The sequence below is a fragment of the Dreissena polymorpha genome, chromosome 1, assembly GCF_020536995.1.
Source record: "Dreissena polymorpha isolate Duluth1 chromosome 1, UMN_Dpol_1.0, whole genome shotgun sequence".
Lineage (NCBI taxonomy): Eukaryota > Metazoa > Mollusca > Bivalvia > Myida > Dreissenidae > Dreissena > Dreissena polymorpha.
The window spans coordinates 189,800,240-189,826,323 of NC_068355.1; the positions used below are offsets into that span (position 1 = coordinate 189,800,240).

The 26,084-nt window shown below is 35.6% G+C and overlaps 1 protein-coding gene across 1 annotated transcript in view; it reads left to right on the forward strand.

Annotated features, from left to right (window-relative positions):
• LOC127864317 (uncharacterized) overlaps nt 1–26,084 on the forward strand; it is a 158,145-nt gene that overhangs the window by 110,196 nt on the left and 21,865 nt on the right. Inside the window, exons 1-2 of the transcript XR_008041754.1 lie at nt 21,402–21,701; nt 22,313–22,370. The gene's annotated coding sequence lies outside the window, so the exon portion shown is untranslated. Of the gene's footprint in view, nt 21,702–22,312; nt 22,371–26,084 lie in introns of the transcript that reaches the window.

Consider the following 26,084-nt stretch of genomic DNA (forward strand, 5'->3'; position numbering starts at 1 on the left):
GTTTTCAATCCTTTATTTCATGATACATGCATAAGTATTCAAACATTTAAACAATAGAGCACATACATAGATAAGGTACCTGTTAAAAAACTACTAGCATATTTTGCAAAGTTTGGATCGACCCTGCGAATAAAGACCACCTGTGAACAAAGACCACAACGACCAAATCCCTTGAGTGGTCTTTATTGACAGGTTGGACTGTATTAAAAAAAAGTGAAATATTATGTGATAATCAGATCGATAACATAAACTATTTAAATCTGCTAGTATATCCGATAAAAATATATTATAATTTTCTTTGACAGTGTTGACGTTTAGTTGTTTGTGGTGACGACCGCCTATATTTATACATCTCTTACACTTCTCAAGATCTCTTTTCGGCTTTGGAAACAATATAAATAAAATGTCACCAACTAATCTTTCAGGATATCGATTGTCCGAGTTACATAATCCCCATTGACACCGTTTAACCATTTTTAGCTCATCTATTTTTTGAAAAAAAATTATGAGCTATTGTCATCACCTTGGCGTCGGCGTCGGCGTCGGCGTCTGCGTCGGCGTCGGCGTCGGCGTCCGGTTAAGTTTTGCGTTTAGGTCCACTTTTCTCAGAAAGTATCAATGCTATTGCATTCAAACTTGGTACACTTACTTACTATCATGAGGGGACTGGGCAGGCAAAGTTAGATAACTCTGGCGTGCATTTTGACTGAATTATGTGCCCTTTTTATACTTAGAAAATTGAAAATTTTGGTTAAGTTTTGCGTTTAGGTCCACTTTTTTCAGAAAGTATCAATGCTATTGCATTCAAACTTGGTACACTTACTTACTATCATGAGGGGACTGGGCACGCAAAGTTAGATAACTCTGGCGTGCATTTTGACAGAATTATGTGCCCTTTTTATACTTAGAAAATTGAAAATTTTGGTTAAGTTTTGTGTTAAGGTCCATTTTATTCCTTAAGTATCAAAGCTATTGCTTTCATACTTGCAACACTTACTAACTACCGTAAGGGGACTGTGCAGGCAAAGTTATGTAACTCTGACTGGCATTTGGACGGAATTATGGGCCCTTTATACTTAGAAAATTGAAAGTTTGGTTAAGTTTTGTGTTTTGGTCCACTTTACCCCTAAAGTATCATAGATATTGCTATCATACTTGGAACACTCGCAAACTATCATAAGGGTACAGTAAAAGGACAAGTTGCATAACTCTGGATGTTATTTTTACGGAATTATGGCCCTTTTTAGCTCATCTATTTTTTGAAAAAAAATTATGAGCTATTGTCATCACCTTGGCGTCGGCGTCGGCGTTGGCGTTGGCGTTGGCGTTGGCGTCGGCGTCCGGTTAAGTTTTGCGTTTAGGTCCACTTTTCTCAGAAAGTATCAATGCTATTGCATTCAAACTTGGTACACTTACTTACTATCATGAGGGGACTGGGCAGGCAAAGTTAGATAACTCTGGCGTGCATTTTGACAGAATTATGTGCCCTTTTTATACTTAAAAAATTGAAAATTTTGGTTAAGTTTTGCGTTTAGTTCCACTTTTCTCAGTAAGTATCAATGCTATTGCATTCAAACTTGGTACACTTACTTACTATCATGAGGGGACTGGGCAGGCAAAGTTAGATAACTCTGGCATGCATTTTGACAGAATTATGTGCCCTTTTTATACTTAGAAAATTGACAATTTTGGTTAAGTTTTGTGTTTAGGTCCATTTTATTCCTTAAGCATCAAAGCTATTGCTTTCATACTTGCAACACTTACTAACTATCATAAGGGGACTGTGCAGGCAAAGTAATGTAACTCTGACTGGCATTTTGACAGAATTATGTGCCCTTTTTATACTTAGAAAATTGAAAATTTGATTAAGTTTTGTGTTTAGGTCCACTTTATTCCTACAGTATCAAAGCTATTGCTTTCATACTTGCAAGATTTATGAACTATCATAAGGGGACCGTGCAGGCAAAGTTATGTAACTCTGACTGGCATTTGGACGGAATTATGGGCCCTTTATACTTAGAAAATTGAAAATTTGGTTAAGATTTATGTTTTGGTCCACTTTACCCCTAAAGTATTATAGATATTGCTTTCATACTTGGAACACTCACAAACTATCATAAGGGTACAGTAAAAGGACAAGTTGCATAACTCTGGTTGTCATTGTTACGGAATTATGGCCCTTTTTTGACTTAGTAACTTTTAATATATGGTTAAATTTTGTGTTTCGATCCACTTTACTTCTTAAGTATCAAGGCTATTGCTTTCAAACTTCAAATACATACATGCTATCATGAGGTTACTGTACCTGGCAACTTGAATTTTACTTTGACCTTTGAATGACCTTGACTCTCAAGGTCAAATTATTAAATTTTGCTAAAATTGCCATAACTTCTTTATTTATGATTAGATTTGATGAAACTACTCTTACCTGACATACCACAATAGACTCCACCCAAACCATCCCCCGTGCCCTCCCCCCCCCTCCCCCCTCCCCCCCCCCCTATTTTTTTTTTTTTTTTTTTTTTTTTTTTTAAGATCATCTCACAAATGACCACCACACCCTCACACTATACCCCCACCCCCCCCCACCCCACACCCCCCCACCCCACCCCCCCCCCCCATTTTTTTTTTTGATTTTTTTTTTTTTTTTTTTTTTTTTTTTTTTTAAGATCATCTCACAAATTACCACCACACCCTCACACTATACTCCCCCCCCATTTTTTTTAAAACGGTTATGTTTGAAATACAGTCCTACCATCGCACCCAAACCCCCCCCCCCATCGCCCCCCCCCCCCTCTCCCCCCCCCCCGATTTTTTTAATGTATATAAATGTCGACAACCCCACACTATACACCCCTCTTCACTCCACTCCTCCCTCCTTTGTGATTGAAAATGAGAGTCCCTTTACCTTTAAAAAGAAAATAGATGAGCGGTCTGCACCCGCAAGGCGGTGCTCTTGTTTGACTTAGTAACTTTGAATATATGGTTAAATTTTGTGTTTCGATCCACTTTACTTCTTAAGTATCAAGGCTATTGCTTTCAAACTTCAAATACTTTCATGCTATCATGAGGTTACTGTACCTGGCAAGTTGAATTTTACCTTGACCTTTGAATGACCTTGACTCTCAAGGTTAAATTATTAAATTTCTCTAAAATTACCATAACTTCTTTATTTATGATTAGATTTGATTGATACTTTGACAAAACTACTCTTACCTGACATACCGCAATAGACTCCACCCAAACCATCGCCCGTGCCCCCCCCCCAACCCCCCCCCCTATTTTTTTTTTTTTTTTTTTTTTTTTTTTTTTTTTTTTTTAAAGATCATCTCACAAATGACCACCACACCCTCACACTATACCCCCCCCCCACCCCACCCCCTCCCCATTTTTTTTTTTTAAACGGTTTAAAAACAAACTATTTATTTTGATTATTTTATGTTTGAAATACCGTCCAACCATCGCACCCAAGAATCCCCCCCCCCACCCCCCCCTCCCCCCACCCGAATCCCCCCCCCCTATTTTTTTTTTTTTTTTTTTTTTTTTTTTTAAGATCATCTCACAAATTACCACCACACCCTCACACTTTACCCCCCCACCTCACCCCCCCCCATTTTTTTTATGAACGGTTAAAAAACACAAATATTTATTTTTATTATTTTATGTTTGAAATACCGTCCAACCATTGCACCCAAGAATCCCCCCCCCACCCCCCCCCCCACCCCCCCCACCCCCCCACCCCCCCCCCGATTTTTTTTTTCCTTTTTTTCGCATTTTTGGAAGAAAATGTAATAAATGTCCACACCCCCACACAATGCACCGCTCTTCACTCCACCCCTCCCTCCTTTGTGATTGAAAATGAGAGTCCCTTCACCTTTAAAAAGAAAATAGATGAGCGGTCTGCACCCGCAAGGCGGTGCTCTTGTTATGCCCCCCTTCGAAGAAGAGGGGGTATATTGCTTTGCTCATGTCGGTCTGTCGGTTGGTTTGTCCGTCCACCAGGTGGTTCTCAGACGATAACTCAAGAACGCTTAGGCCTAGGACCATGAAACTTCATAGGTACATTGATCATGACTCGCAGATGACCCCTATTGATTTTCAGGTCACTATGTCAAAGGTCAAGGTCACGGTGTCCGGAAATGGTAAAATGGTTTCCGGATGATAACTCAAGAACGTTTTATGCCTAGGATCATGAAACTTCATAGGTACATTGATCATGATTCACAGATGACCCCTTTTGATTCTCAGGTGAAAGGTCAAGGTCCCTGTGACCCGAAATAGTAAAATGTTTTCTGGATGATTACTCAAGAACGCTTATTCCTAGGATCAGGAAACTCCATAGGTATACGGATCATGACTCTCAGATTACCCCTTTTGATTTTCAGGTCAAAGGTCATGGTGACTCAACTTAGAAAAATGGTTTCCGGATTATAACACAAGAACGCTTATGCCTAGGATCATGAAACTTCATGGGTACATTTATCATGACTCGCAGATGACCCCTATTGACTTTCAGGTCACTAGGTCAAAGGTCAAGGTCACGGTGACTTGACACAGTAAAATGGTTTCCGGATGATAACTAAAGAAAGCTTACGCCTAGGATCATGAAACTTCATAGGTACATTACACTAGGTCAAAGGTCAAGGTCACAGTGCCAAAAAACGTATTCACTCAATGGCTGCCACTACAACTGACAGCCCATATGGGGGGGGCATGCATGTTTTACAAACAGCCCTTGTTTGAGATGATTCTTTAGAAAGAAAGATGCTACTATTGTATTTGTTATAAATGTTTAAAAGGCTCTAAGAAGGAACCAGAGATTATTAACCCTTTGCCAAACACCAACAGGATTTTACGGGTTTATAGCCGACGACTTTATAAATAATTATGATAAAATGAGAAATTGCTCAAGATGAGCAATTTCTCTTTTTATCACAATTATTTCTACCCTACCTGATTATTTATTTCCTTAATATTCTATTACAATTTAATTGTCATCTGCAACCTTTTTCAAATTGGGAAAGTCCAAAATGTGTCGTTTGGTAAAGGGTTAAGGCATTTTGATTCCTACGGGTCTTGTGAATCTGTTTCAAATCAAATGCGTATATTTGATCTTCAGCATCTAAAAATATGTGAAATAGAAAGAACAACAATATCTTTTGGAGAGATATATGTACCTACGTTATAAGCAATGGGACTGTGCTTCAAAGGAACAATTCCCGGGCTTTTTAGTCAGTTTAGTTAACACGGTAGCAACTTTTTCCATATATAAAAATGTTCACCCTTCCAACTTTAAGCGCCCAGTGGGACGAGGGATAGACAGAGAAAGTCACATGCTTGAGTACATTTCAACCCATGCGCATTGCGCGTTTTTTTTCGCATAAAAAAACAGTGGAGCGATACAGGGCCATCATGGCCCTCTTGTTGTTAAAATGCCCCTTTAAATTTGTATTATAATTAATATCGTTTCGGGGTACACAGTTGGTTATTGGTCAGTTGATTACTATTCAATCACTTACTGTCTCCCGTGTGTTTGTTTTTCAGCCTATGCTTACAAGTAACTCCATTACCTAAGGCTGCCAGAGGGAAGTCAACCAACTTCAAGAAGCTGTCTGTCAGAACGGAAAATACTCTTTCACAAATGAAACAATGTCAGACGTATCAGGAGGACAGAATGAAGTCTCTTAAGGTTTCATACAAAGAACATGAGAGGCTTATTGGGGATGGTTTGCGTGTGAATATAGTATCGTATTTACGTGAATGTGAAACCAGCACAGTTAATACAACACATGAACATATGCAATACCCAATCAGTGAAATGCGTGAGGAAATCAAATATTTATTAGCAGATTTTGAGAAAAGCACTATTAAGGAGAAGAAAGAAGAGCTAAACCTGAAACAAGCTCCTCTCAAGGTTGTGAGAAACAGCTGCAATAGACTTCAATATGAATTGTTCCATCTCCATGTAGCCATACCGAAAGTACTGGGTAAAGAACTCTCTTTCATTGCCAGTAAAAAATGTCTGGAAAATATACAACAATCTGATATATTTATAAAAGAGAACTTTTCAAACAAGGTTTTAACTGTGAATGGGAAGTCTGTCTACAATGTAAAAATGCCAAGTGATTCATACACATGCCGGATCGATGCAATATGTGCTCTCCCAAATGGACAGGTCCTGGTTTCAGACATGAACAATAATAAAGTCAAGCTTCTGAACCAGCAGTACCAGGTAGTGAGCCACTGTGATGTGAGTCACTTGGATGTCTGTCGTGAGCCAGGGGACATGTGTCTTATCACACCCACTGAGGTTGCAGTGACTGTGCATGGTGAGGTCCAGTTTATCACAGTAAGCCAGAGCCAACTCGCCAAAGGCAGAAAGCTTAAGTTACAAAATAGTTGTAATAGTATTGCCCACAACCAGGGTGACCTATATACCTGCTCTGATACTGCTCTGTACAAGTTCACATTGAGTGGCAAACTGGTCTGCAGACTCTATAAAGATACATCAGCTGATGTAACAGGTAAGAATCATGGTGGATTCATCCTAATAACATGTGTGATATGTACAGAGATTTTCTAGCTATTTTAGCAAAAAGAGTCTGGTCAAATTGATATTTTTAAAATCGATAAAATGGGACATTGGGGAATTTCGTTATCGACTAAATGGAACGATTTTTTCTTAACATCAAATATTCGGTCTTTTCGAAACTAAGGGCAAACAAGAGTTGTCTCGCATTCAGGTAGGTATCGGGTAACCAGTAAACGAACCAAAAGAAAACAAGTTAACTTATGCTTCTCAGATCTCTGAAATCGTAATATTTACTGTTCATTTCAATTTACGTATACAGTTATTCCTTTATTGATTGATATACTTATATACTAGTTTGTGTACATTAGTATTTTAATGCTGTATTGCCATATAACTTTACAACCAAAAGCTCTTCATCAGTAAAAGTTAAGCACCACTGATAATTAAGCTTTCTGCTTTTAAAACTGTTCCTGTTGCATTATTCAATTGATTCCCTAAATTTATTACGTTCCTGTCAAGTATTTCATTGATTCATTCAACTCAGTAATGTGGGTTTATTTTAAATATTGATTGATATTCTTCTGTCACTGTCACACTTGACTATCAGTTTTTGAAAGAAAAATTGTTTTAACAGTAATTTCATACCAGTTTACTTAGTACATTATTTTCTTGATTTTACGATAAATACATTATGATGTTTTTCAACTGATTTTTTTGTTTAAATATCTTCTTGATAACACTGTGTTAGAGTGTTGTGATTGGTCATAGTTCAGTGTTGTGTTGTTTATTTTGAATGTCCACTGACAAAATTAATTGACCGGGTTCTTCTACGAATACAGCACTCCTAGCACTCTCTTACACTACGGTTCATTACATTCACCTCTGTCGTGGGCTCACGGACTACTTTCTGCCACACGTGACTTTTAGTCACATGATCATAGTCGCATATTCAAAATGGCCGCACCCATTGGCTTTGCTTTATCTGATAGTATTTGAAGTTTACAACTGGGCGCGTGCTATTAAATTTTATTTCATGCACATATTTAACTAAATGAACATATTGCAATATTAACAATGAGTCAAAGCTGTATATCTGTATTAGAAAATAGTATAAAATTATACAGAATCATCAATAATTAGTTGCTGCTTTGACAAGATTTTGAGTGAATGAGAAATGTTGAATATAAATATTGACAAAGGTAAACAGTCTGTTAATGTTTTACCAATGCAATGCCAGTTTGGTACACGTAGACCCTGAAGATGTTTACTCAAACTAATTCTATGGTAAAATACACATCTTAAAATAAATTGCAGGCCAACATCAGTACAGTTGTTTTGTTATTTTTGTTTTAACAATATACATTTCATTGTCGCATGCTTATCCTGAAAGGGGACAACTGGAAGCATCTATCATACACTTACAAGTTCATTCAGGAATATGTTTAAAAAATACAAATTTTATAAGAGAAATATGACAATCTGTCAAAAAAGTACAGAATCCAAACTGCACAGAATCAAATTAAGCTGCTATAACATAAATTCAATTCTTTACATGATCTTTTAAATAAATAATAAATTGCAATACTTGTAATACTCATGCCTTTTCTCCGGCTCTTTAAGCACCTTACTGCCTGAATCTATGTTAATTTATTACTTTATCTCACCAATTTGTGTTGCTGTAATTCTTCAATATCACGAAAGACATTAAAGATTCATCATGTTTTTAAAGGCTGATTAGTTTAAATATATATTTGTTCAATTATTGCACTTTCTTAAGAACAATAACATTTGGTTAAGTGCCTAACATTAAATAAATTCAAAGGAGTAACCCAGTACCCTGTAAATCACACATATTTTCCCCTGTGCAAATTTCTGGAGAAAGACCTGCATTGCTGATACAGTAGTGCATGTCCTTGTTTTGTTCAATGTCAATATCATTATTCAGGATATTCAGAAGGTTCAGCAATGCATCAAAGTACACACATTTAAACAAACTTGATTACATATAACAGGATTTTTTAGGTATTCTTCGCAAGTGTAGAGAATGAGTTTAATAATAGAAAGCAATACAAGAAAAAGGGATGGTGGGGTGTAAATTTGAATGTCCTTAATTAATACTTTTTATGCCGCAGGATCGAATGATCTGGGGTATTTTGCTTTTGGCCTGTCTGTCTGTCTTTCTGTCTGTCATTCTGTCCCAAAACTTTAACCTTACAGTTAAGTTTTGTAATAACTTTTGAATTATTGAACATAGCAACTTGATATTTGGCATGTATGTGTATCTCATGGAGATGCACATTTTGAGTGGTGAAAGGTCAAGGTCATCCTTCAAGGTCAAAGGTCAAATATTTCAAACTTTTATATAGTAAAGTTTTGCAATAACTTTTGAAATATTGAACATAGCAACTTGATATTTGGCATGCATGTGTATCTCATTGGGCTGCACATTTTGAGAGGTGAAATGTCAAGGTCATCCTTCAAGGTCAAAGGTCAAAAATTTAAAACATTACATAGTAAAGTTTTGCAATAACTTTTGAAATATTGAACATAGCAACTTGATATTTGGCATGCACGTGTATCTCATTGAGCTGCACATTTTGAGTGGTAAAAGGTCAAGGTCAAGGTCATCCTTCAAGGTCAGAGGTCAAAAATTTAAAACTTTACATAGTAAAGTTTTGAAATAACTCTTGAAATATTGAACATAGCAACTTGGTATTTGGCATGCATGTGTATCTCATGGAGCTGCACATTTTGAGTGGTGAAAGGTCAAGGTCATCCTTCAAGGTCAAAGGTCAAAAATTTAAAACTTTAATATAGAAAAGTTTTGCAATAACTTTCAAGGTTTTTTTGGCCCGATTTTATAGCCGAAATTCGGCTATGTTCCCAATCCCAAAAAGTATACCTTTTCCCCAAAATGTGGCAAAAAATTCCCAATTTCCAAAAAAAAAAAAAAAGTCTCATGTGTATTTTATCTCAATTTTAATTAAATTACATCTAACAAAGTATTATATGATTTATGTCTTTTAATTTGAATGATTATAAAGAGTTAATTCAATTTAGTATTTCCCTAATTAGTGGACTTTTCGTGTGGAAAAAAGGCTAATGAATTTATTTTCCCAATTTCATGAAAATACCGATAAAATTCCCAATTCCAAAGCCATGGGCTATCTTCCCAAAAAGCGGAAAAAAAACCTGACTTTTGAAATATTGAACAAAGCAACTTGATATTTGGCATGCATGTGTATCTCATGGAGCTGCACATTTTGAGTTGTGAAAGGTCAAGGTCATCCTTTAAGGTCAAAGGTCAAAATTTTTCAAACTTTAAGATAGTTAAGTTTTGCAATAACTTTTGAAATATTGAACATAGCAACTTCATATTTGGCATGCATGTGTATCTCATGGAGCTGCACATTTTGAGGGATGAAAGGTCAAGGTCATCCTTCAAGGTCAAAGGTAAAAAAATTAAAACTTTTTCACTATTGAAGATAGCAACTTGATATATGGCATGCATGTGTATCTCATGGAGCTGCACATTGAGTGATGAAAGGTCAAGGTCATCCTTCAAGGTCAAATGTCAAATTTATGGCGTCTGTCCGTCTAAAAACTTTTCCATTGGTCATAACTTTTTCAATATTGAAGATAGCAACTTGATATTTTGCATGCATGTGTATCTCATGGAGCTGAACATTTTGAGTGGTGAAAGGTGAAGGTGAAGGTCATCCTTTAAGGTCAAATGTCAAATATATGGCGTCTGTCCGTCCGAAAACTTAAACATCGGTCATAATTTTTTTTATATTGAAGATAGCATTGATATTTTGCATGCATGTGTATCTCATGAAGCTGCACATTTTGAGTAGTGGAAGTTCAAGGTCAAGGTCATCCTTCAAGGTAAAAAAAACAAAACAAAAATCAAAGGGGCATTCTCATGAAACTGCACATTTTGAGTGATGGAAGTTCAAGGTCAAGGTCATCCTGCAAGGTCAGATTATCCTTCAAGATCAAACAAAAATTCAAAGCTGCGTTATCATAAAGCTGCACATTTTGAGTGATGGAAGTTCAAGGCCAAGGTCATCCTTCAAGGTCAAGGTCATCCTTCAAGGTCAAATGTCAATTTTTTTTTATTCAAAGCAGCGTTATCATGAAGCTGCACATTTTGAATGGTGGAAGTTCAAGGTCAAGGTCATCCTTCAAGGTCATTTTTTGAGGTCAAAGGTAAAAAAATATATTTCAAAGCGGCGTTCTCATGAAGCTGCTCAATTTGAGTGGTGGAAGTTTCAAGGTCAAGGTCATCCTTCAAGGTCAAAGGTAAACATTTTTTTTTTTAAATTCAAAGCGGTGCACTAGAAGGCATTGTGTTTCTGATGAACACATCTCTTGTTTCTTTCATACACTTACGGTAGTTAATTTACTCAGAACTTGATATAAATGTCCAATAGTATGATCGCACAATGGTGGCAGTTCCAAATTAGCAGATTACAGGTTACCATAAATAGTGATCAAGAAATTAACTACATGTTTATTAATTGTACACATGTAAACAGCATAATCCTAGACACTGGCCCTGATAGCCAGGGTTAAAAGATTCGAGTTCCGGATTGGCTGTACAGTTGTCCCATCCTGCAACATTTGGTGCCCAATGTGGGACCATGGCACAATCCATTCTCACAAAACCTGTTCATGGTTTGAATGGATCCAGTTTACAATGATCCCCGTGACTCGAATTCTCGAAAAAATTCCAGCTTGGCAGAGGAGAATGTTAGTGCATGAACTTAGTGATTGTCACTAAACAGGAGATGTTTTTTGGCATATCATTAGCTCAATCACAAAAGCAAGGGGTCCCTGGTTAAAATCCCGGACTGGCTGCACAATTTTCTCATCCTGTGTCATCAAAACATAAAATACCATAGTATATTTAAAATGCCCAGTATGTATTATGCTTGAGCATTAATTATTAACCAGGTTTTCCGAAGGAAAAAACTGGTTATTAGATTGGCGAATGCGGGCGGGCTAGCGGGCTGGCTGGTGGGCGGGCGGAACAAGCTTGTCCGGGCCATAACTATGTCGTTCATTGTCAGATTTTAAAATCATTTGGCACATTTGTTCACCATCATTGGACGGTGTGTCGCGCGAAATAATTACGTCGATATCTCCAAGGTCAAGGTAACACTTTGAGTTCAAAGGTCAAAAATGGCCATAAATGAGCTTGTCCTGGCCATAACTATGTCATTCTTTGTGAGATTTTAAAATCATTTGGCACATTTGTTCACCATCATGGGACGGTGTGTCGCACGAAAGAATCACGTCAATATCTCCAATGTCAAGGTCGCCACGACTAAAAATAGATTTTTTTTAAAAACAAACTTACAAAGGGGGTTAATTTTGTTTGTTCATTTCAAAAGTTCAGTTTGACTTTTCTCCCTTTATCAGATTTTTTTTTCACAATGAAAACCTGGTTTTGTGACAATTTTGTCCCTTGTGTGTATATATTTTACCACAGGAGTTTGAAATTCTATACATGAAGCTAATCTTGTGGCAAAATAATGAAAATAGACCCCTATATAGTAAGTCTATATACTATATAAGTATATAGGGGTCTAGTTTTTATTATTTAGCCATTAGATTATTAGCTTCATGGAGAGAATTTCAAACTCCTGTGATTTTTACTGAAAAGCATTATAAGCAAAATATTGAACCAGCACAGAAGTAATATTTCTAAAGTAATTAATAGTGCTTGGTAAGTATTAAAGGGCCCTTTTCACAGATTTTGGCATGTTTTGAAGTTTGTCAATTAAAGCTTTATATTGATAAATGTAAACATATTGGATCTAAAAAGCTCCAGTAAAAAAAATAGAACAATATAAAAAGGGAAAAAAGTAGCCCGCAGCAGGACTCGAACCAGTGACCTCGGAGTCCTGGAGTAAAATATAAAATGGTGTAAACTTTTGCACATATTATTTTGTTCCTCTCTTATTCACAGTTTAAGTTCAAATGAAAATTTCTATGGAATGTGTTGTCTGTATTATTTTAAGGAGAAACAGCAATAACATGTTTTGGATATATAATAAACAGAGAGAGCTATATAAAAGTGAAGATAATAATAACCCTTGGAACAAATACATAGAGCCAGTTGAGCACATTTTATCAACAGAGCCTGAGGTGTGATAAATTTACTTGCATTCCTTGCAAAACAAATCCTGCAGTATGAAAACATTATGTACAGTTGATAGAACATCATATTTCAGCTAAATAATAACTCATTTTTGAAAAATACATTAAGATGTATTTCTGATTTACAAAACTGATCAAATAATTAAGAAATAAATTTCATTTGCATTTTCATGACATTTTGAAAGTCAAAACTTTGGTTTCGTCTGTAGAAATTCAATTAAATGAACTGATCCAAACTGACGTTACTTGGTCAAAAGGTACCGGAAAAATGATTAAAATGTTGATATAAAAATAGTTATACAGTTTAATACATGAAAAACATGTTTTGTTTTAAGTTAATGAAGAATAATAAGCATGTTAATTTGCTAAGAAAAATAATTAAAACTTTCTTGTGACTTTGACGGACATACGGACATCCGGACCAAATCTAATTTTCTTCAGAAGCTGTGTTGAATACTTTTTTTCTAAATAAAGAATATATATGGGTGGTTGGAGAATGGGATTATTGATGCAAGTACCTGTGGTTCATTCCTCATGTTCATTATAAAAAAACGTGAAGTAGTACTTCTTGGACATTTTTGGGATGTTGATTTTTATCTATAAAAATATTACAGGATCTACATTTTAATAAATACGCACATTTATTAAACCTACCCAAATCGTTTAAACACACCGTAAGTAATCGATGGTGACACCTCTGCAAAAACATGTCAGTCGGTCTGTCGGTCTGTTTGTCGGTCGGTCCGTCCACCAGGTGGTTTCCAGATGATAGCTCAAGAACGCTTATGGCTAGGATCATGAAACTTCATAGGTACATTGATCATGACTGGCAGATGACCCCTATTGATTTTTAGGTCACTAGGTCAAAGGTCAAGGTCACAGTGACAAAAAACATATTCACACAATGGCTGTCACTACAACGGAGAGCCAATATGGGGGGCATGCATGTTTTACAAACAGCCCTTGTTTTTAATTTCGTATCTCATAATATGGGCATGATATCAACAATGGTGTTCTGAAGATTAACTTTTCTAATTGAAATTGTTTCTGCTCCGTTTTTAATTAATTTGATTTTAAAATATGCTACATTTGTCTCGTTGTTAATGTCCGTCATTTTGAAAATGCAATATGAAAATCATTTGTTAAATACTCACCGATTGGCTTATAGCGTGTGGTATTGGCTGCAATAGCCAATAAAAATCGCTGACGCTTTACAAGTCGACTTGGCACAACAAAACAACCCGTATTATAAACAAATTTTGAACAACACTTTGGCAATCTCCGCAATTTTTTTTTTCTAGTTTTGGATAAAATACCAGGTCGGCAGGTGAAATGTAAATAAAAAAAAACGAAAGTGACTTTTATTTTTATTTTTATTTGTCGAAAAATAGGGTCGGGCCTTCCCGTAAAACAAATTATTAAAAAAATGCTGGCCTTAGAAGCACATAGTAGTATATATATATATATATATATTTTAGGAAGAGCAATAACCAAGACCAGCCTAGCCAAATAAGCAACACAAAGCAAAAGATAAAGCAAAATGATAAGCAACTAATAGTAATAAATGATAACTGAGAGATTTGCGCTAATCTAAACCGTAAGCTTACAAATTAATGAAGACAATTAAAGACATAAAATAAGCATGGCAAAGAGGTTATTAAGCACATGGTAGTATACAAATATATGACAGAGCAATAACCAAGACCAGCCTAGCCAAATAAGCAGAACAAAACAAAACAAAAACATTGATCATTATCTTCATACTATGATACACTATTAATTATAAAAAATAATTATTATCTATCTATCCAAATTGCAAACTTACGATATGTTCCCATAATGAGCTATTTCATTTGATTACACATTTAACATAAACATACACGAAACTTTCAATGTGTTTGTAGATTAACACTTTCTTTTCATCACCATTTCGGCCTTTGTTTACATTTTAGCGGAGTGATGCTATCTGCGTAAATGGGCATGAAAATTGTTCTCATAACTGTTGTTAAATATCTCGATAAATTAACAATAAATGCAGTTTTTAAAGGTAACTACTTAAAATATTATGCTTGGTGTCCTAGATATTTCCATGAAAGAGCGTAAAATTACTTTGATGTGTTTCGCCAAGATTTCTGGAATTGAGCCCGCTGCACAGAGATGGTGTATGTTGAGGCACGAACGACAACTCTGCTAGGAGAATGTCTTTCTAGCTCAAATGTTTTGTGCCTCCCAAAAAAAGTTAATTTATTAAGTAAGTGCCTTATTCGTCTGCTTGCTTTAAGATTCTGATTTAATTTCCAGTCGGTTAATATTAATGCTTTTTACTGATAATGATTTAATCACGTGAAATTAAATTGCTTGGATTATTTTTAATTAATATTTTCGATGAGTGTCTACTTAATTTTTGTTCTTCATATATATATAGTAAAACCATCAATAGAGATACAATTAAAATAAGGAATAATTGTGGTAAAAGTAAAAAAATCTAAAAATGAGCAATATCTGTGTATCCCATAATTTTTAGAAATGTCTGCAAAATTATGTAATTAGATATATGCTCATTTATAATGAACCAAAAAAAATTCCAACAGTTTTTTTTACAGATACCTGAAGTGTTTCATTTTGACATCAAAGAAATACACTTATAAATTCATATGGGCACTGTAACAATAAAAACTATTTTCATAGATTCTTCAAGTCTTTGTTGGTTCATTACATAAACACATGGCCTATTGTTTAGTTTTAATCAATTGGGAACTAAATATGGACTGTTGTGATACATACATCAATCTATACTTATATGGCCTGTGATATATGTGATTTGAAAGTATATGTTACTGTCACATGTGACTGTACATAGCACTCAAAGAACAACAATACAATGAAAAGATACAACTCATTCAAAATTAACAATTTTTTTTATTTATTAATACAGTTCTTGCAATGCAGAGGGGTTTTTTTTCATTTTGTTGCATCACAATTCAAATAATTTGTTTATTATGTCATTGAAACTCATCAACAGGTCAACTTTTTTTACGCCCTTCTCAATCTTAACAGTTTTCAGTTTTTCGGAACATAACTCGTATAGGCACCAAATTCAATCGACGTCAAAAACAAAGAATTAAAAATAACGAAAGTTGGCAAGCCAGTATAAAACATTATTTTATTGTCTGAGGCATTAACATACTTGATGGTTATTTCTGATTTTAAGCTCCATTGGCCAAACGCCAGCAGGGCTTATATCATGGTCCTGTGTCCGTCGTGCGTCCATCCCTGCGCTAACTTTTCCTTTAAACATCTTATTCTCCTAAATTACTGGTCCAATTCTGATGAAATTTCTCAGGAATGTTCCTGGGGTAAACCTCTTTCAAATTTGTTCAAATTATGCCCTTGGGGTAAAATTTGATCCTGCCCCAGGGGTCACAAAATAAAAAAATTCTTATATAAGGCTTATTTTGTTAAAACTTTCAAAATCTTCTTGTCCATAACTATTGGGCATAGGGCTATCAAATTCAGTATGAAGAGACATCTAATAGTCCTCTACCAAATTTGTTCAAATTATGCCCCTGGGGACAAATTTGACCCTTCCCCAGGGGTCACAACATTGAACATATGCTTATATAGGGTCTATTTTGTGAAAACGTTACAAATCTTCTCGTCCATAACCATTGGGCCTATAGGGCTACCAAATTCAGTATGTAGTGGCATCTTATAGTACTCTACCAAGTTTGTTCAAATTATGCCCCTGGGGTCAAGTTTGACCCTGCTCCGAGGGTCACAAAATTGAACATATGCTTATATAAGGCCTACTGTAATTACTCTATGTTTTCCGACACTCTAAGTTTTCGGACACCCCTTTTTTAGCAAAAATAATTATTTTTCGTGACTCTTAATTTTTGGACACACGAGTTTTAGTCCATAATTAATGTCTCTAAGTTTTCGGACAGTATATTTTTCATCGCTATTTTACCTAATTTAGGTCCTGTTTTTGATATCTAATGACAGTGTGATCATGGGGTTTCATAACCAGATTAACATCATAAACCATGGCAGATGCAACCGACCATTACATTTGCGTTATTGGGTAAATAACCTTGTACACCGGTATTAAACAATGGTTTGGCCTGATATCATAAGCGTTATGACAATTACCAGGGGTAGTGCTAATTAGCAGTTCAATTATCTACCGCAATGGTACTACCCCTTCTCAGTAAAATAACTATGACAAATACTAAACGCTTCAAAGTGGGATGCACCCTATTGCAAGTTTTACGAACAATGGAAGGTGTAACAACAACTATCGGAAATGAACAAACACAGACTTCTGAATTTGCTTTTTTATTGCGTTAATTACAGGTTCATACTAGCGAGTACCGGGTACATCATATGCTTATCTTTGAACTCGTTGGTCATAGTAAAACCTTGTAGTAACTTTCTGTCAAAAAAATTAAGCATATAACATTATTTAAAATGCAGTGCAAACATATATAACTGTAATTAATACTATAAGGCATGGTATTTTACAAGCGCGTGCTATTACCGGTAGTCGTTGATACAATTGACGCTATTTTCCGACACTTCAATTTTCGACTCTAAGTTTTCGGACACCTGTATTTTGTAAATATTTTTCGTATCTTAGTTTTCGGACAAGAAAAAAAATATTATTTTTAAGTGTCCGAAAACAAAGAGTAATTACGATATTGTGGGATTTTTTTTTAATCTTCTTGTCCATAACCATATGGCATAGGGCTACCAAATTTGGTATGTAGTCACATATAATAGTTTTCTTCTTAGTTTGTTCAATATGCCCCTGGGGTCAAATTTAAAACTGCCCTGGGGGTCACAAAATTTAATATATGCTTATAAAGGGCTTGTCCATAACCATTGGGCCTAGGGCTACCAAATTTGGTATGTAGTGACATCTTATAGTCCTCTACCAAGTTTGTTTATATTATGCCCCTGGGGTCAAATTTGAAACTGCCCTGGGGGTCACAAAATTGAACATACGCTTATATGGAGCCTATTTTGTGAAAACTTTAAAAATCTTCTTGTCCATAAACATAGGGCCTAGGGCTATCAAATTTGGTATGTAGTGATATCTTATAGTTGTGATATGCTTATATAAGTTTTCTTTTGTGAATACTTAAAAAATCTTCTTGTCCATAACCATCCGGTCTTGGGCTGTCAAATTTGGTATGTAGTGACATCTAATAGTCCTCTACCAAATCTGTTCAAATTTTATCCCTGGGGTCAAATTTGATCCTGCCCCAGGGGCCTATTTTGTGAAAACTTAAAAAAAATTGTCCATAACCATTAGGCCTAGGGCTACACAATTCGGTATGTAGTGACATTGTATAGTCCTCTATTTAGTTTGTTGAAATTATGCCCCAGGGGTAAAATTTGACCCTGCCCTGGGGGCCACAAAATCGATTATATGCTTATATAGTGCCTATTTTGTGAACTCTTTAAAAATCTTCTTGTCCTTTAACCATAAGGCTGTGGCACTTCTACCCTTATGTGAATATATTAGAGTTCAAAGGTTCCTTTAAGTCGCGTTGTGAAATTTTTTGTTCTGACTTAAATGTTCCAAGTTCGTTTAACTACTCATCAGTTTGCGAAAGAAAGCAACAAGTCTTATTATAGCATATATAGTATTTTATTCTTGTTCAAAATGTTTGTATATGTTGTATTGTAAATGTATATTATTCTTATTTGTATTGTAAATGTATGTAATTCTTATTAAGAAATTGAACAAGATCAAAACAAGAAAGAAACAAGATACTCCAACACAAATATAATTCGTCCAGAAAGTAAATGTCCGTCTCTCCTGCACTAACCGTAAAGCCGTAAAATTATAATGTTTACTGTGCGAGTTGCTATCAATAATGGCTCGATTTGTTTTAAAAATACCCCTCTTTTATACTAATGCTTATATAAATGCTTATATAAACGGTCATGTTCCAGAAAATGTGATCTCAGCAAGTAAACAAAACTTTTCATCACCCTGTCAAATTGGAGTATTTTTTCCTAACCCCAGTAAACAAGCAGTTCGTGACTGTTTTAACATCGGTCTGACCACCAAATAACCAAGGCTTAAGAGCATCCCTACATGTATGATAGTTCGAATTGAGTTCAGTCAGCTTACTAGGACAAAAGTGTTACAAGGCATAGGGCTACCAAATTGGGTATGTAGTAACATCTAATAGTTCTCTACAAAGGTTGTTCAAATGATGCTCCTTGGGTCAAATTTGACCCTGCGCGGGGTCACCAAACTGAACATACACTAATGGGGCCTATTTTGTGAAAACTTTAAAAATCTTCTTGTCCATAACCATTGGGCCTAGGGCTACCAAATTTGGTATGTATAGACATCTAATAAACTTCTACCACATTTGTTCAAATAATGCCTCTGGGTCAACTTTGACCCTGCACTTGGGGATCACAAAATTGAATAAACGCTTATAAAGCCTCTATTTTGTGAAATCTTAAAAAAAATCTTCTTGTCAAAAACCATTCGGACTATTGCTACCAAATATGGTATGCAGTAACATCATTCTTATAGTCCTCTTATACCAAGTTTGTTCATATTATGCCCTTTGGGTCAAATTTGACCCACGGATCACAACATTGAACATTAAATACGCTCATATCTTGCTTATTTTGTGAAAACTTTAAAAATATTCTTGTCCTTAACTCTAGGACCTAGGGCTACCACATTTTGTATGTAGTGAGATATAGTAGTCCTTTACAAAGTTTGCTCAAATTATGCCCCTGAGGTTAAATTTGACCCTACCCAGGGGGTCACAAATGTGTACATGTGCTTAAATAGGGCCTATATTTAAGTATTTGCACATGCCAAGAATATTTGTTCAGCCTTTTCTTCAGCAGTGGAGTGATACAGGGCTATCATGACCCTCTTGTTTGTTATTTGTGGAGATTTCATGCTCGTCAGGAGATGCCTGCCCACCGCCACTTCCAGAGCTGCATGATCACCCACACTGGTGTCATCAGCATGTGACCTGGCATAAATGAAATACATAAATCTTATATATATTTATTAATTTATTTATTTATATATTGTATCGTTTAATAATCTTGTTGTGGCATTGTAGATATGGTGCCTGCCTAGCCATTGGGAGGCCACAGGTTTGATCCCTACTTGGGGAGGGTTCTCATGATCTTTACAAAAACACTATGTACTGGTTCTTCCCAGAAAACAGACTTGAGAGTATCTCAATATGCCTAAGGCTTTGGATGCAGTCTAGCTAAAATGAATAAGTTTATTGTTATACATACATTAATCTTAATGTTTATTTGAATGGTTTTCAATAAAGTTAATATTAATTTCCTAGTCCTACCACATAAAGTATGTTATGTTTTGTTCTCACTTAAACAATTCACGTCCATATTTAAAAAGTGGTTGTTAATCTTAAGAATCTTTGAACTAGAGGCATGTTACTGTTGAGTTAAAATTATATCTACATAAATATATACATAAACAAGCTTTCGCAGCCGAGCGTTGGCACCTGTTATGCTGTGCTCTTGTTTTAAATCCATACAATCACAAATTGGAAAAATGTTATCGACTTAATGAACCGAATTGGGATTTATTTTTTTAATCAACAAATATTGACTCATATGGCCTTTATCTTGTTTTTTTTAATCATATAAATTATAGTTATATACTTTGTGAGATGAAAATAAAATAACAGTCGGATGTAATAGCAGAAAACCTGCTGATGTATTATAAAATATTTGTTCTATAATTCATATGTGCCCTTTGAATGCTACAGTGCATTGTAGCCAAAACAAGATTCAGAAATATTGATTTATAAACATGAGTAATGAAGTATTTTAACTGTCACTACATGACATGTCTATAAATAGAAACTGAGTTCATGGCAGTGAGACACTTTCTGACCTAGTCCTAATTTTGTGGTTTTTAAATGATTGTACATGTACAATATCTTTGATAAATTGAATAATTTCATAACACCATATAACAAAGGTACTCTTGTGGTTGTATTCTTTTATGAAGTGTTCAAATGTATGTATTAATTTCATTGCAATTATAGTATAGTTGATCTATGTTCATTTAAACATTTTGCTGTTGAAATTGGTTTGGTAACTAACTATCTAGAAAAGTGTTGATAACTGCTGTTTTGAATATTATTTTTTTTTGTTATAAACACTTGAAAAACACAAATAATGTTGTAACACGGCACATGAATTATAACTGCTTTGGTCAATTTCACTTATTTCAGTACATAGTTATCACATGTATATATGTGTCGGAAATCTATTCATGCTGCACATAGTAACATGGTATAAACATGTTGATTGAACTGTGCAATTGTTTCTGTATGTGTAATTGTTTCCATCTGTGTAATTGTTTTACTTCAATTCATATCTAACTCACCAGTCGCATTTAAACATGTCAAACGTTAACACAATAGCTTTGCTACTGAAGTTTATTGTCACGCTTAACTATTGAATCATTGAAATGTATGCATATATTTTAGATGTGTAAAGGCCTCTTTATAGCAACATATGCGTAATACAATATCACTGCAGTATGTTTAATAAGATTATTTAATATTTACAGTAATTCAATATCTTGATGTTACTCTGTTTTGCAGTATGGAAGTGTGCTGTGAGTCCCACAGGGGACAGGCTGTACATCATCAGCCCTGAGCAGAACAAGCTTCTCACCCTGGCCAGAGATGGCACACTCCTGGCTACATACACAGACCCAGCACTACATGGCCCATATGGTCTACATGTGACCCCTGCAGGCCAGGTGCTGCTGGTCTGTGGAGGCTGGTCCAACACTGTACTACAGGTGGGCTGGGAGGGAGAGAGTAAGCTGGCTACGCTGGCTACTAAGAGGCATGGAGTGTGGCAGCCATGGTCAGTCTGCTACAGCAGCACTACATCATCCATCATTGTGGGACTGTGGGAGGACAACATCCTGGTGATCAGAGTGGAATAGTGTGTACATGTATGTATTAGTTGTTGTAATTAGTGATTAGTATTTCAATGACAATGTGTTAATTGTTTAGCATACGAACATAGTGTGTGATGTTACAATACAACATTAGTGTGTAGTTAAAGATACAAATAATTTATGTGCACATATTGTTATCTGATAGACAATGTGAGGGTTTTTCTTTTGAACATAAGATCTAATGCATATTATGTTATGTTGTCATAGCGTTTGTGTCATTATGGTCCTAAAATTTAGTTCTTGTAAACTTTGCATTAAAAAAACAAAGCATTTCAACTGAAAATTTAATATTTCTACATATATGCACATGTACATAGCAACTGAGGCTATTTTTAGACTTCCATTTCTATAAACACCATGCCATGTCAGAAATGTATATGGATGAATATGTTTTAAATAAAATATTGTTTAAGTAATGTTTGGGGGAGTATATATTGATATTTGACGCAATGTTTACAGAAAGGTCACACTTGATGTGAGATTTATTAATTTGCCATATTTTATGATGTTGAACATGTCTTATTGATTTTTATTACATTTACATAAATGTGTGTGAGTCCTAAATATACATACAAGAAATACATCAAGCTATTCTGCTGCTCCAGTGGCTGCTGAGTCGGGACAAGGATGCTGAGGATGTGGGGGACAAGCATGACGCAGAAGGTAAAAGAGACGCTTTGTCAGGCCTTTTCTTGGTCACTTTGGGAAAAAATGCAATTTTTTGATTTTTTATTTGTTTCGTGCTAAAAGTCCATTGATTTGGGAAAACACATATAAGTATATAATATATAATATAAGTATTTATAATACTTCAAATTATAGGAATAAAATCCTATTATAATAGTTATAAACTTTGTTAGATCTAATTGAAACATAATTAAGATATAATTTTTATAACGAACAGCATATAACACGCTTTGGGTATGGGTCCGTTAAACAGACCCATAAATATACTCAAGGAAAAGTACTGCTTGTGTATTTCCTGTTTATTAAGATGAGATGGAAAAGAATGGTATGAATTTACATAAGGTAAAATATCCTTTTAAGCTTGCCGCAAGCTTTCAGCAAGCCTGCGAAGGAAGCTTGCGCAAGCTTAGAATTGGAACCTCGCAGCAAGCTTGCGCAAGTTTGCGCAAGCTTGCGATTCATTAAGCTTGCGCAAGCTTAGAATTGGAACCTCGCAGCAAGCTTGCGCGAGCTTGCACAAGCTTGCGCAAGCTTGCTGATGATGTTTATTTGCAAGCTCGCGCAAGCTTGCGCAAGCTTGCAGATTCCATAGAATAGTACTTTCAAGTTTGTTCAACCTTCCAATCTGAAAAAGTAAACAGTACAAATGAACAATTTATATTTAACAGTTTATATAACATAGTATATACATATCTACATAATTGACACATTTGAACATTTAAACAAGCTAGTACCCTTCTAGCATTTGCAAATTTACTGTTAATTATTTCATTGAAAGCTGAATCGGACAGGACAGTGTACCATTGTCTTTTTTAAATGCATTTAACACAAAATGTTTCACAGCCTGTGTGGCAACACAAGGCAAACATGTTGTTGATATTAAAGTATTATTGGCCTTGCCAGGCCCATTGGCGCTGGACTTCGCAAGTTGTTCCCTGCTGAAAAGGACATCAAGCAGAGCAATTGTTAACTTTTGTGGATTTTAATGGCTCCAGCATGCCGTTCTTGTGAAAGTTGCCCCTGAGTAATGTACACTTCGTGTTCTGGATGAAGGTGAACCTTTTTAAGACCAGATCTCTGCAAAAAAAGAGAAATCAATACCACTGAAATGTATATAATGTTATTATTTTTTATATCCTTTTATTTCAATAAATGTGACTGCAACCATAATTAGCAGGAAGCAAGTTCATGAGTTAAAATATTAAAAGATTAATTGATATGTTTCATAATGATGCTCTGTGGAATCTGCTATTCTGCTTTTTTATGAAACTCATTGCAAGTTGAAAATTAGCTTTACAGTTCAGAGCTAACAGTTTATTTGTAAAAACAGGGTATAAGCATGTTATAGCATTGTGATATTATTATTTACTTGTGATAAAAGAAAACCTGATAATTTCTACATGACTCGATCATGACATGAAATTGATAAGCTACAGAAATCAACAAATATCCGCTTTAAAGAAAAAAGTATGTCAGCTTTGAATTGGTATTTTAACAGATAAGGTCAATGTCATTTGGCAATTTTCAGTTTCAATTTTTATGCCCCCCTTCGAAGAAGAGGGGGTATATTGCTTTGCTCATGTCGGTCGGTCGGTCTGTCGGTCGGTCTGTCGGTCCGTCCACCAGGTGGTTGTCAGATGATAACTCAAGAACGCTTGGGCCTAGGATCATGGAACTTCATAGGTACATTGATCATGACTCGCAGATGACCCCTATTGATTTTGAGGTCACTAGGTCAAAGGTCAAGGTCACGGTGACCCGAAATAGTAAAATGGTTTTTGGATGATAACTCAAGAACGCATACGCCTAGGATCATGAAACTTCATTGGTAGATTGATCATGACTCGCAGATGACCCCTATTGATTTTGAGGTCACTAGGTCAAAGGTCAAGGTCACAGTGACCCAAAATAGTAAAATGGTTTCCAGATGATAACTCAAGAACGCATACCCCTAGGATCATGAAACTTCATGGGTAGATTGATCATGACACGCAGATGACCCCTATTGATTTTGAGGTCACTAGGTCAACGGTCAAGGTCACGGTGACCCAAAATAGTAAAATGGTTTTCGGATGATAACTCAAGAACGCATATGCTAGGATCATGAAACTTCATAGGTAGATTGATCATGACTCGCAGATGACCCCTTTTGATTTTGAGGTCACTAGGTAAAAGATCAAGGTCACGGTGACCCAAAATAGTAAAATGATTTTCGGATGATAACTCAAGAACGCTTTTGCCTAGGATCATGAAACTTCATGGGTAGATTGATCATGACACGCAGATGACCCCTATTGATTTTGAGGTCACTAGGTCAACGGTCAAGGTCACGGTGACCCAAAATAGTAAAATGGTTTTCGGATGATAACTCAAGAACGCATATGCTAGGATCATGAAACTTCATAGGTAGATTGATCATGACTCGCAGATGACCCCTTTTGATTTTGAGGTCACTAGGTAAAAGATCAAGGTCACGGTGACCCAAAATAGTAAAATGATTTTCGGATGATAACTCAAGAACGCTTTTGCCTAGGATCATGACACTTCATAGGTACATTGATCGTGACTCGCAGATGACCGCTATTGATTTTCAGGTCACTAGGTCAAAGGTCAAGGTCACAGTGACAAAAAACGTATTCACACAATGGCTGCCACTACAACGGACAGCCCATATGGGGGGCATGCATGTTTTACAAACAGCCCTTGTTTAAATATATTCTGTCACAGTGGTGCTTGTTGTTTTACCCTTTCACATTCCTCCCAATGATAAGTCCCTTGCAGACTTTGATCACAGTGGTCCAACTCAAGCCATTAGCTGGAGACTTCATGTTTATTTTGTTGGCTTCCACTACACCGTATGTAAGCTGTACTGGTGTTGGTTTGTACACTGTCTGCTTTTGTGCTGCTCAGCTGTTGCAGTCTCCTTTTTTTCCCCCATCCTATGATATAATCTGAAATGTTGTTTATATAAACTAATTATATATTTAAAAGCAATATTTGTATTTTTATCTTTTTTTGTTAGAAATTCTGTTGTTTTAAATTCAAATTGGCACACAAAATTGACTTTCCATCGATCATTCTTTTACATTTCCCACTGGAACTCAGTACATAAACATAATTCAAATTATATTATTCAATAATCTAAATTAAAAAGGAATGCAGAAATCAAAATACACACCTTTATGCTGTTCTGTAGTATTCCAAAAACACAGTGAAGAATCCTCAGAGACCAAAACACAGTAACCAGCCACTTTGAACCTCTTTTGAAACAAACTTATTGTTCATTTCCACACTGTATTAATTACACATTGTTTTTTCACACAATACTCCCTTGCTATCAGAATTGCATGGTATTTTCTACACTACAATGTTAAGTCCTCATGTTGCTTGGAATTATACCTACAATTTAGGTCAGTCAGTTGTTTAAACGCTCTTGATTCAAATACATGTAAACAACTTCCTGTGAATTACTAGTAACCAATCCAAAGCCTGTTAACCAGATGGTTTTATAATCAGGTTCTTGTACGAGGGCTCAGCATTGTCAGGGAATATTGGGGCTGCAGAAAACCAGGTCTAGGTCAGCTGAGGGTCAGTGTTTATCTGATTAAACAAACATTGTCATTTATGTATCATTTCATGGAGTTTGAGACTGGGAAAATGTGTTTTAGAAATTTAAACTACTATACATTT